This window comes from Rhinolophus ferrumequinum, chromosome 3 (assembly GCF_004115265.2).
Source record: "Rhinolophus ferrumequinum isolate MPI-CBG mRhiFer1 chromosome 3, mRhiFer1_v1.p, whole genome shotgun sequence".
NCBI lineage: Eukaryota > Metazoa > Chordata > Mammalia > Chiroptera > Rhinolophidae > Rhinolophus > Rhinolophus ferrumequinum.
Genome location: NC_046286.1, coordinates 21,180,984 through 21,192,382, shown reverse-complemented (window position 1 = coordinate 21,192,382; position 11,399 = coordinate 21,180,984). Strand labels below are relative to the sequence as shown.

General features: G+C 39.4%; 1 long non-coding RNA gene across 1 annotated transcript; it reads right to left on the bottom strand.

The window, feature by feature from the left end:
* Positions 1-1,955: 1,955 nt before the first annotated feature.
* Positions 1,956-6,206, bottom strand: LOC117016565 (uncharacterized). Its single transcript, XR_004421929.1, has 3 exons — positions 6,074-6,206; positions 5,787-5,866; positions 1,956-2,065 (listed from the first exon to the last, which is right to left on the bottom strand). It is a non-coding gene; the product is annotated as an uncharacterized LOC117016565 (long non-coding RNA).
* Positions 6,207-11,399: the final 5,193 nt, after the last annotated feature.

Sequence of the window (11,399 nt, the reverse complement as noted above, 5' to 3'; positions counted from 1 at the left end):
CTACAGAATTTATTGAGTTATTATTTTATGTCAGTCCAATGGTAATATATTAATTTTCTAGGGCTGCTGTAACAAACTACCACAAACTGGGTGGCTTAAAACAACAGAAATGTTCTGGAAGCTAGAAGTCCAAAATTACGGTGCTAGCAAGGTTGGTTCCTTCTGGAGGGGCTCTACCAGAAAGTGTGTTCCTTAGCTCCTGGAAGTTACCAGCCCTCCTTGGTGTTTCTTGGCTTGTAGCTACACCACTCCAATCTCTGCTTCCATCTCCCTGTGTGTCTCTGTGTTTTCACATGGCATTCTCCTCTAAGTGACTGTATCCAAATTTCCCTCTTATAAAAACACTAACCATACTGGTTTAGGGCCTGCCCTCATGATCTCAACTTATTTGATTACACAGGCCAAGACCCTATTTCCAAATAGGTAGCATTCACAGAGTTAGGATTTCAAACGTATCTTTTGGGAGAACACAATTCAACAGGTGGTGAATTGGCTGATTTGCTGAAGAGAATTTAATCAAGTTCTGCCCGTTGGTATGATCATATTCATTCCTTAGATAAGGAGGGCAAACATGTTTAATCTTTGGACTTGATTTTGGCTAGGGTGACTCTTTTCTAGAAGTGTTTCACTCACGTTATGTCTTGGTGTTTTTCGGGTTTTAGAAGAAAGGGCCATTTTCCTTGTCTTTATATCTATTAACTATTTATGTGGATAAGTCACCCTGAAGAAGGTAAAACTACAAAGGCCTGTTTAGTGGTCATCGTTGCCAATGGAGTGGCAGAAAGAATAGAGGCCCTCTAAGAGAAGTTACTCAGCCCTTACCCAAGGCTGGCTGTCTGCAAAGAACTTCACTAGGTGGAGGGGAAAATAGCAAATAGGGTCCCTCTCTTTAAGGAAAACCTGGAATAACACATTCCAACCCCCTTCTGCATCTAAAAGCAGGCCAGAAAGTTTGGTTTAAGGCTATTCGCTTCCAAAGTTACAAATGGGAAATGACGGTGAGTTATAGTTCCATGCAGGCAAAATGGCCCCACCTTTCCCCTATCCTTTAGGAAAAGACAATTTAAAAATAAGAAATTGCTCATGAGACCTTAAAGCTTATGTATCAGTTTGTTTGTCTGATCATTTATTTATATTAGGGGCCAGCAATGGTGGCCCACATCCCAAATCCAATTGCTGCCTGTTTGTAATACAGGTTTTTTGGAACACAGCCACACCGATTTGTTTTATTAGCTATCACTGCTTCCCATTAATGGCAGAATAGAGTGTTGCCAGCAAAGCCTAAAATTTTTACTATTCTTGACCCTTAACAGAAAAAGTTTGCCAACCATTTAGTTAGATTTAGAGAATAAGGACTAAAGAATACCATGAGACATCAAACACCCTTCACATGGATTACAAGTAGTAACTTGCAATGCATTTCTTGGCTTTGCCATTTCTTTGACAAGTCTGAGCTTAGTGGTAAAAGCTTGACATTAGCACCTATTGGTACAAAACCAAGTAGTACAATTTAAACAACTGAAAACCCCTAGTAATCATAAGAATAGCGATGCCAGAAGTCAGTACTCTTTTTTTTTTTTTTTAAGATTTTGTTGGGGAAGGGAACAGGACTTTATTGGGGAACAGTGTTGTACTTCCAGGACTTTTTTCCAAGTCAAGTTGTTTGTCCTTTCAATCTTAGTTGTGGAGGGCGCAGCTCAGCTCCAGGTCCAGTTGCCGTTGCTAGTTGCAGGGGGCACAGGCCACCATCCCTTGTGGGAGTCTAGCGGGCAACCTTGTCCTTGTGGTTGAGAGGACATGCTCCAACCAAGTGAGCCAACCAGGAGCTCAGCAGCAGTTCAGTGGCAGCTCAGCTCAAGGTGCAATGTTCAATTTTAGTTTCAGGGGGGCGGAGCCCACCATCCCTTGGCGGGAGTCGAGGAATCGAACTGGCAACTTGTGGTTGAGAGCCCACTGGCCCATGTGGGAATCAAACTGGCAGCCTTCGGAGTTAGAAGCATGGAGCTCTAACTGACTGAGCCACCAGGCCGGCCACCAGAAGTCAGTACTCTTAAGAGTCAGAATCCTAGAACAGATATAAAAAGACTGAATCATAGTCTAGTATAGCCTCAGGTTTTGAAGCAGGAGATAAATCCTCTTCTGTGTGCTTGTTATTGTAACCACTTTTTGGTGTTTGGGATGAAATCTGCAACGACTTCTATTGTCATTCTTGTATTTTGTCCTTTCCTTTGCGTAAGTCACCCAACCATGGGAGAAATACCCAAATCTTCCTAGAGACCTACCTCTTTCCCAGGGTCTTCCCAGAACATTCCAGACACGAGGTGCTCTATAAAAAGCACCTGCCATTTTGTCCCAGAGGCTAAGGCTTTTTCTGCAGGCTCCTGCAACCCTTTTCACAGGCCTCGTGCTTTGATCTGGTGTGCATATATGCTCAGCCCAAACTGTGCCTTTCTGGCCAGCCCCTGTTGGATGAATGCCCCGGTGACCTGTCTGCCTGGTTTTTCCCATCAGATCATCTTTTGACTAACCCAGGCTCCGTGGCAAAAGTGCCGGACCTGATCAATCCCCGTCAGTTCTGACCTCACCATTTTTCCCCTAAAGGAACAATGTTCCAATCTCTACCACTAAACCACAGGGACTTCTGCGTAATATGTTGGCTATTCCCTTTTTGCTGAATCTGTCTTTCCATGACAGTTTTCTGGGTTAAACTTATCTGAGAACATACCAGAACCTGAAGGATTTTGCTGATCCTTTATGTCCTAAGAAAATAAATAACTTAGTAGATACACACAGCACTCAGAAGAGTGCCTGACTATAATATGCACCTAATATATGTTAGCTATTACTTTATCAAGGTTTGAGCCAGCAGCCAGCAATTATAAGTTTCTTCAGTGCTACATGGTGTTCAGAGAGCTTCTGGAACCGAGTAGTATATACTTCTAAGAACAGGATTTGTCTTCAGATTGCTAAAACTCTATTCTTATTTCTTTTGCATAGTTCTCAATTCCTGCTTTCAGGTAAAGAAAGGCTTAGGGAATACCTTTAAGTAGAAGGAGAAGGCAAGAATGCCTGTATTTATTTTTTCATTTTATTTTTAAGCTACTGAAACTCAGTTTTGGCCCAATAGATAGATGATCGTTGAACCTTCACAAGCTTTGTCTAAAACAAGCATTTTTTTCATCTTGTTAGCAGTATTTCTTTATAATTTTGCATGCAGCAAGAATTGGTTTTTTCCTAAATAACTAGCTCAGAAAGAACTGCTAAGAGTGAGAGACAGCATATTTATCCAGCATAGACTGCAGTCCCTCATAGCAAGGATTATCTATTTTCATGTGCTGCTAAATTATCTGTGGTTATGATTGTGCTGAGCTTTTACTGCTCATTTTTCTTGAGCTTTCAGTTTCCGCATTACTGGTTTCTTGCCCTTTTCAGCTCTTCAACCAACTGGCCCTGGGAGACAAGGCTGCAGGGAGTGTGACGGAGATCAGGAAGCAAAGACGCTGGTTCCTCAGCAACAGCCAGACACAGAACTGGCCTTTTCCAAAGATGATTTGGGATAAACATATCCTGTAGTGTTCCTGATCTCACCTGCCAGGTGTCTATTCCAAAAGTAGCAATGGGGTGGGTGGGGGTGGATGCATAATAATTAATGGGCCTATAGGGACCAGACCAATAACCTGGTAGCCACTGGGAAATTTCAGACAGTGAGCCTGGCTCCAGATAGGAGGATAATCTCTGATCCTTAGAGTCAAGTATCGTTTAGAATAACTGGAGCTGCAGTTGGGCCCATCCTGGCCTGCCGGCAAGGGGCTACCCAGAGACAGTCTGTCTGGCACACACCCCAGAAGATTCCTTATATTTGTATTTCCTTTATAGTTGCCCTTATCACACACTATCATAAGTATCCATATTCCCTACTAACTCGGAGCTCCTTAAGGTTTATGATTATATAATTTTCATATTTAAATCCCCAATTCCCATCAATAATAAATTCATTAATTAATCAATAAGTTTTGGGTTAAAAAGAACACTATAGTTTACAGTGTTAGAGCAGTTGAGACACTAATGGGGCTTTAGAGAGTCCTTTCACGATGGATTAAAGGATTCTGTCTCCCTACTTCATTTCTCAGGGGCCATTCACAAATGGACTGGGAATATTGGTCCCACTCTTGCCTTAAAACTAAAAGGCTCTGGATGCAGGGCCCAGGAAGGACACTTAGGACTAATAAAACCTCCAACCTTCCTCCCAAGTGTCGTGGACTCCCTCTGAGCCTAGATGAAGGGAGTCACCCAAATGCTTGTTCTCATCGATCGCATCATCCTCTCCCAGGAAAGAAGGGAAATTGCTTCCATATCTCTGTGTCCCTGAAATGTTCTTTATCTAATCCAACTAAAGCCACTCACATTGGCCCCTTAGTACCAATGGCATTGACCATCCTAGTACCTCCAGTGTCACCCTGACCAAATACTCTGGAAGTACATCAAGTTTCACCTCCTGTAAGTTACAATAGTAGTATGACGGTAGGGCTAGAGTCTTGCCATAGAAGTGACCAACCTGTCATTTACCAGAGAACCAGCACCACTTGCAAATTCTTTCCATTCTCCATCTCTCTGAATACTCTTTTATGTTCTTTGTTTCTTTTAAGTGAAAACAATTTGCCTTTCATTGCCTTAAATCTTGGTCTCTCACTCGAGATCTGTATAGATTCAGGCCCTTCGTGTAGCAATTACAAACCCACCCGTTCACCATCTGAGCCTGATGTTCTAGACGCTGACCTCTGGTCAAATATTTGATAGAAGATGAGGAGCAGATTTGACAGGAACCAGAATAGCACACCCAACCCTTACAAGTCACCATGTATCTCAGAAGTCACTATGTGGATGTTAAAAGGGTAAACGGAAATTACTTTACACACTACATTGCCCTGGTTAAACTGAGAAATTATAAGAAAGAGGTGGGGAATAGAGGAGAGAATAGAGGGGAATGAATTTATGAGGTATGCTGGCTCGAAGCCATATGCCTTGTGGAGAAATGAATTCTTTGGCCACCTCCAACAATAACTTCCAAGTTCTTTGGAAATTCAGGCAGCCTATCATTATCTATTTGATTACCAAGTCTTGGTATGACTGCCTCCACTCCTGTACTTACATGAAAAACATTATACCGCAGGGATTCTTTTTTTTAACGAATGTGAATTAAACATGACTTTTATTGCAAGCATTTTACAGCATCCCTTGAAACAACTTGCAACCCCCTTGGCTTAAAAGAAACACTTTGTTTGGTTTTCGGTTTTTTGGTTTTGTGGTTTTTTTTGGTTTTTAATAAACTCGAGCAGTTGTGTAGCTATTACAGCAGTGTAGTCATTAGGTGAATATTACCACAGCATTTCCTAGGAAATAGCAGAGGGCAGTTGTAACCTCAATCTGGGAGACAATAGGAGAAAGGGAGAGCTTCCCAGGAGGTCCAGACACACTTCCTTCCAAAAGGATCCCAGCATATCTACTCATGTCCTTCCAGTAAAACCCCCTTTTACTGGAGCTAGTTTCAATCCTTGCAAATGAATGCTCCTTGTTTAGATCATGCTGAATTGGCACTCAGAAAACAGGATCAATGGAGACCAGTCAAAAGCTTTGGCAGGTCCATCACCTGTCTTCTCTCTTCTGACCACAAAGCAACAACACTTTGTGGGGAGCAGAAGAGTGAGAGAGAGAAGTTTACCTAGGTGTTTTTGAATCACTGATGTGTTGCCTAGTTTTACTATAACCGGAATTTACGCTCTCTTTACCTAGCAGAGCCATCTTCCCATATCTGAACATTTTTAACTCTGGATACCAGGGGCATTTGCTTGGCTTCTTTGACGGGTATCTTTGCATGGAGTAAAGGAAAAAAGAGATATTAAATAACATGGAGAGGAAAACTAAAACAAAACATGGAGAATTGTGGCAAACATATCCCCAAACATGCATATATGCTCCATTCTATAAAGCTCCAAACATGCTCCATTCTATAAAGCATATAAAATGAAAGATGCTAGACTTAGAAAAGACTCTGTTCCATGATAGTAATACTTACTGGGCTTTTCAACAAAAACATCTTTGCCCTACCGTTCTGGCAGCTTAATTTCTATAATAAAACAAGCTCCAACTTGGTCTGGTAGTTAACAGGAAGGTGAAGTTTGAAAACTTTTATTTCCCCAACTTCTTCCTGTGTCCCGGTCTTCATTTTACCACGTGATCATAACTGTTTTATGTCCCTTGTGCCTAAGGTCTCAGCAACGCATAGGGGTTGGTGGCCCATTTCCTCAAGGCTCTGATCTGTGCCACGTGACTGTGGGTGGTGCTAGCTCATACAGGAGGTAGTAGTGTAGACAAAAGGCTTTGGATTAGGCAAGCTGACAGCACACAGCTACGTAGCCCAGTTCCTTCTCTGGGCCTCAGTTTCCCAATGTGTAAAATGGATATTTCTTCCCTGTGGCATTGTTGGCAGGATTAATGAGATAACAAATGCAAAGCTGCAGGCTGGGGGCCAGGCACACAGAAGGTTCTACACTCCACTCAGAGCATCCTGGCCTCCTCCCACCCTCTCCCCAGGTAACAAAGTACTTGCCTTCTTAGAGTTCATGTAAATGGGTGCAAAAGTGCATGGAATTAAGGACAAGTTTACAAGGCAGTGAGAAGTGGGCAGAGGGTGACGTGAGAAGAGGGCACAGAAGGGGGACTTCTGTGTCCTCCCGTCCCACTGCATCAGCAGAATGTGCTTTCATACACCTACTCTGGTCTCCTTGGAGAAGGTTCAGGAAGCCACTCAGCAAAAAGTTGAAGGAAGGCAAGCAGTAGAACTCAGCACAATTCTGCATAAGGATGAAAATTGAAATTCTGCAGATAAAATGTTATCAGTATGAAAGAAAGATGTGTGAATTCATGGGAATGACAATTCGATAAAGTTAGAATTAGCTACCGTTTTAGCTGATTTTTAATATACTGAGGTGAAAGGACGTTTAAAATCCTTCTTATTATTAAATGCCTAGCCAATTCAGAGTTCTTCGGGTGAACCAAAACGTCACTTAACATGTTAAGGACATTGAATTACTTTTATAGAGCTTATGGTAAATCTATTTCATCCTTTGTTAGCAAAAGCTTTAAATCCAGCATTTATTGAAATTAATTTTGTTTATTCAAAAACTTAATTCCAAGAAATAGCAAACTTGTTAAGCTTTAACCACACAGACTAACACAGCCAAATCCAGAGAGTGAATTGGAGTAAATGTAGCCAATGATATGGCTGGGAATTTCATTCTCTGTCTGAAATATCTTGGAAAATAAAGTCTATGATTGTTGGATAGCAATACATGTGTACATTATTGTGTCAATCTTTATTTAGTTTGTTGTAGTTTTAAAATTTAACTTGTTAGTTAGTTATTTCCATACCATTTCCCATAAAGAATAAAAGACCACTTAGAAGATTTTATAAAATACAACTTGATAACATGTTACACATAGGAGAAAAAAAAGTGGAAAACAAAGATAAATACATGAAATAGAATCCAACAAAAACTGTTCACTATTATAAAGTTATTTAGTTACTTTGCTACCAATTTTTAACCAGGTGAGGAAAAAATAGTTTGACATTTTTTTTTAAGATACCTAACTTGGGTTTTTCTACTTCTTTTTTTTTTTTTTTAATTTTTACTGGGGAACAGTGTGTTTCTCCAGGGCCCATCAGTTTCCAATTCATTGTCCTTCAATCTAGTTGTAGAGGGCTCAGCTCAGCTCCAAGTCCAGATGCCGTTTTCAATCTTTAGTTGCAGGGGGCACGGCCCACCATCCCATGCGGTAACTAAACCAGCAACTTTGTTGTTCAGAGTTCGCACTCTAACCAACTGAGCCATATGGCCGCCCCAGTTTGACTTTTTATAAATATAAAATGTTTAACTTTTTACTCTTTCCAGTTAAAAATGCCCATTTGAAGACATTCCAAAAATATTCCAGTCCACATCTTGGAATCTTCTAATGCATCTTCTTAGAGTCAAAATCATATGTTATTGTCAGTTAATTACTATTTTTCTACGTGATAGCTTGAAAACAAGGATTATCATATCATTAGAGAATCCTGCAAGAAAGCAAACCTCAGCAATAGTGTGAACTTCTGAGAAGTGACAGGGCTTTTTTACGGACTGATATTGAGAGACATGTACATCTATATTTTTTGAAATGGAAAATTACTTGCAAGTTTCTGTTTATAGGCTTCTAACGCTTCACATGTACCCTAACCCTCCACTTAATAAACTTTTTTTTTTATTTAAAAGATTTTCGCAAATAAAGTTTTAGTTTTATCAGCTATGTGGTTTTTGTCCCAACACAACCAGTCACCTTGCAAATTCCAGAAACACATACGTAACTCCTTAGGTGGATTTAGCACTCACAATCTTAGACTTTCTAAGTTTTACTTTTAAGTATTCTGTCCCACTGAATCATCAAAATATCCCAGAAATTCCAGCATTTTGGCAAAAACACATGTTATATGTAATGCATAATTAAACTATTAAACCATTTACCAATGGATAACTGAAGCTTAATCCTTTCAGGGAAATTCTTAAAAGGTATAAGCACACATACACACACACACACACACACACACACACACACACACACACACACACCCTCAGAATTAACTGAGAGCTGAAGAAGCTGGGTATTTATTCGTCCACTTTATATCGCCATTGATTAAGGGCTACTTCTGGAGAATGAATGGCCTGCCAACTCTGGCCTTCTAAAAGGGGGCAGAGCAGTGTTCCACGGTTTAGGGGGAGAAAGCTCTTTCCACACAGACAGGCAGCTACTGACAACTGGAAACCAGGCTGAGCACAGAGAAGGCACAAAAAATATGGGTGTGCACCGAGGGCGTCTGCTACACTCTCTCTCTTTTCCCTCCTTGCCATTATACGACGAAGGAACTGGGTCACTGTGACCCAACATTCTGCATTTTGCTGATTGCAAAATAAATAAAATACACAGTGTCTTTTAGTATGTTTGCCATCCCCTGCATTTCCAGTGCTCTCACTCTCTAATGGGTAGTTTGTTAAAGACTTGATCACTTAGCAGTTTGGATATTTTAGCAAGAAGACATTTGGTGAGAGTGACAGCACTATTTATTAGCAGATGTATAGTGCGCAACTGTTGCTCTTAGTGTGACGTTAGAAATTTTTGCCTAAGTCCATTATTTCACTGGAGTATGCAATGTTCTAATTCTCATTCCTTCTTCGTTAGCAAGAATAAATGCTTGATCCTTCCTTTTACTTACCAATTCTCAGAATCCTCTACAGATGACCACAGGTTCTTTACTTCTTATGAACTTGTGGTTTAACCTTATCTGCTGTTTCAGTCCATTGCTCAAATTTTTCTATTTTGGCCAGTGAAGCCCCTTCTGAGTCCTTTTTGTCACTACTTTGGTGCTCATTGAAAGCTTTTGCTTTATTATATGACAGTTCTTTCCCGACCTTCTTGAGTTTTTTCCTGCCCCACTCTTGAAATTAGCTGCTGCTTCTAGAATCTGGGTCCCATTTACCAGGAAATAATATTAGAGGCCACAGTCTGCATGTCATAGGAGTTCTTTGCTACTGGTCTGCTCATTGTTTCTAGGCCTTGCTGGTGGGCTGAGCTAAGAAACAAGTCGTTTGTTTTTTAAGAGAAATACATCCTAAGCTCAATCTGATGTTTTTAATTCAAGTTTGTGATTATAGGGTTTGTGATTTTGATTTTGGATCTTTTTTCACTTACTAACACCTTGATTCTTAAACATATAAATGTAATTACTGATTTGCCATATCCTGTATCATATGCCATAGCTCTAGACCAGCAGTGCTAATACCATTATAAGAAGCATGATCATTGAAAGTAGCTTAAAGTATATTGTATTTATTTTATTCTTAGGGTATATCCCCGAGGTTTATACATTAAATTACTGTTTTTTTAAAGTCACTTGAAATAATTCCTCTCTGTGTATTTAAGCCACTAATTCAATACAGTAACCTTTATTTTACTATTTTGGGGGATTACTTTTAAACCTTAATTTGATTTATAATTATGTAAAATCTTTAAATTGTTCCAAACTCAAATTTACAAAACAAGGTATAATCAGAAAGTGTAGTTTTCATCTATATTTCCTCTAATATGTTCTCAATATAGATAACGAATTTTTGTTTTAGTTTTTTTAAATATGCCTTTATTCATTGTTGTGATTTTATATATTCATATCCCTGCCACCATTTTTGGATAGATGGTAGTATATTATATATTTTCCTCCATCTAGTTATTTTTGGTTAATAATGCATCCTGTAGAGTATATAGAAATAGCAGCATACAGAGACAGTCCTCATTTACTGCTGCGTAATTCTCCAGTGATGGGTATCCAAGTCCCCTGTTGATACATGTTTGGGTTTTTCAGCATGTTGTTGTTACAGACTTACAACGAATATCCTCCTATAGCTTATAAACGAACTTTGAAGTTGCAAAACATAAATATTCTAAGGTCTTATTTTGAAAATTGTTAGATAATTCATAAACTGAAGAGTTTTATTTGCTTAAACTTTTCTTAGTATATGCTAGTTATGATCAATGTTTTTTATAGCAATCCAGGAACCAACACAGGACCATGCATTGGATTTAGTTGTCATGCGTCTTCAGTCTCCTTCAACTGAAGTAGTTCCTCAGCCTTTCTTTGTCTTGACATCAACAGTTTTGAAGAGAGCAGAGCAGTTGTAGAATAGGAGCTAGTTTTCACTCTTCTTCTTTTTTAAGTTTTTTTTAAATTAAAATATAGCTAACAGACAATATTATATTAGTTTTAGGTGTACACCATAGTTATGAAACATTTGTATACCTAAAGAAGTCATCACCATAAGTCCAGCAACCAACTGACACTGTACCACGCTATCACAATGTTATTGACTATATTCCCCATGCTGTATATTACATCCCCATGACTGTTTTTATACCTGGAAATCTGGACCTCTTATTCCCCTTCAGCTTCACCCCCTTTTTTAATTTTTCAATTACAGTTGACATTCAATATTATTTTATATTAATTTCAGGTTTGTAGCATAGTGGTTAGACAGTCTAGTACTGACCTGGCACTACACATAGTTATTACCATATTATTGACTATATTCCCTCTGCTTTACATTATATCCCTGTGACTATTTTGTAACTAACAGTTTCTACTTCATAATCCCTTCACCTTTTTCACCCAGCCCCCAAATACCCTCCCATCTACTACCCCAACAAATCTAGCACCCATCTGACACCATACGTAGTTATTACAGTATTATTGACTATATTCCTTATGCTGTACCCTACATCCCCATCATTACTGTGTAACAGCAAATTTGTACTTAATCTCT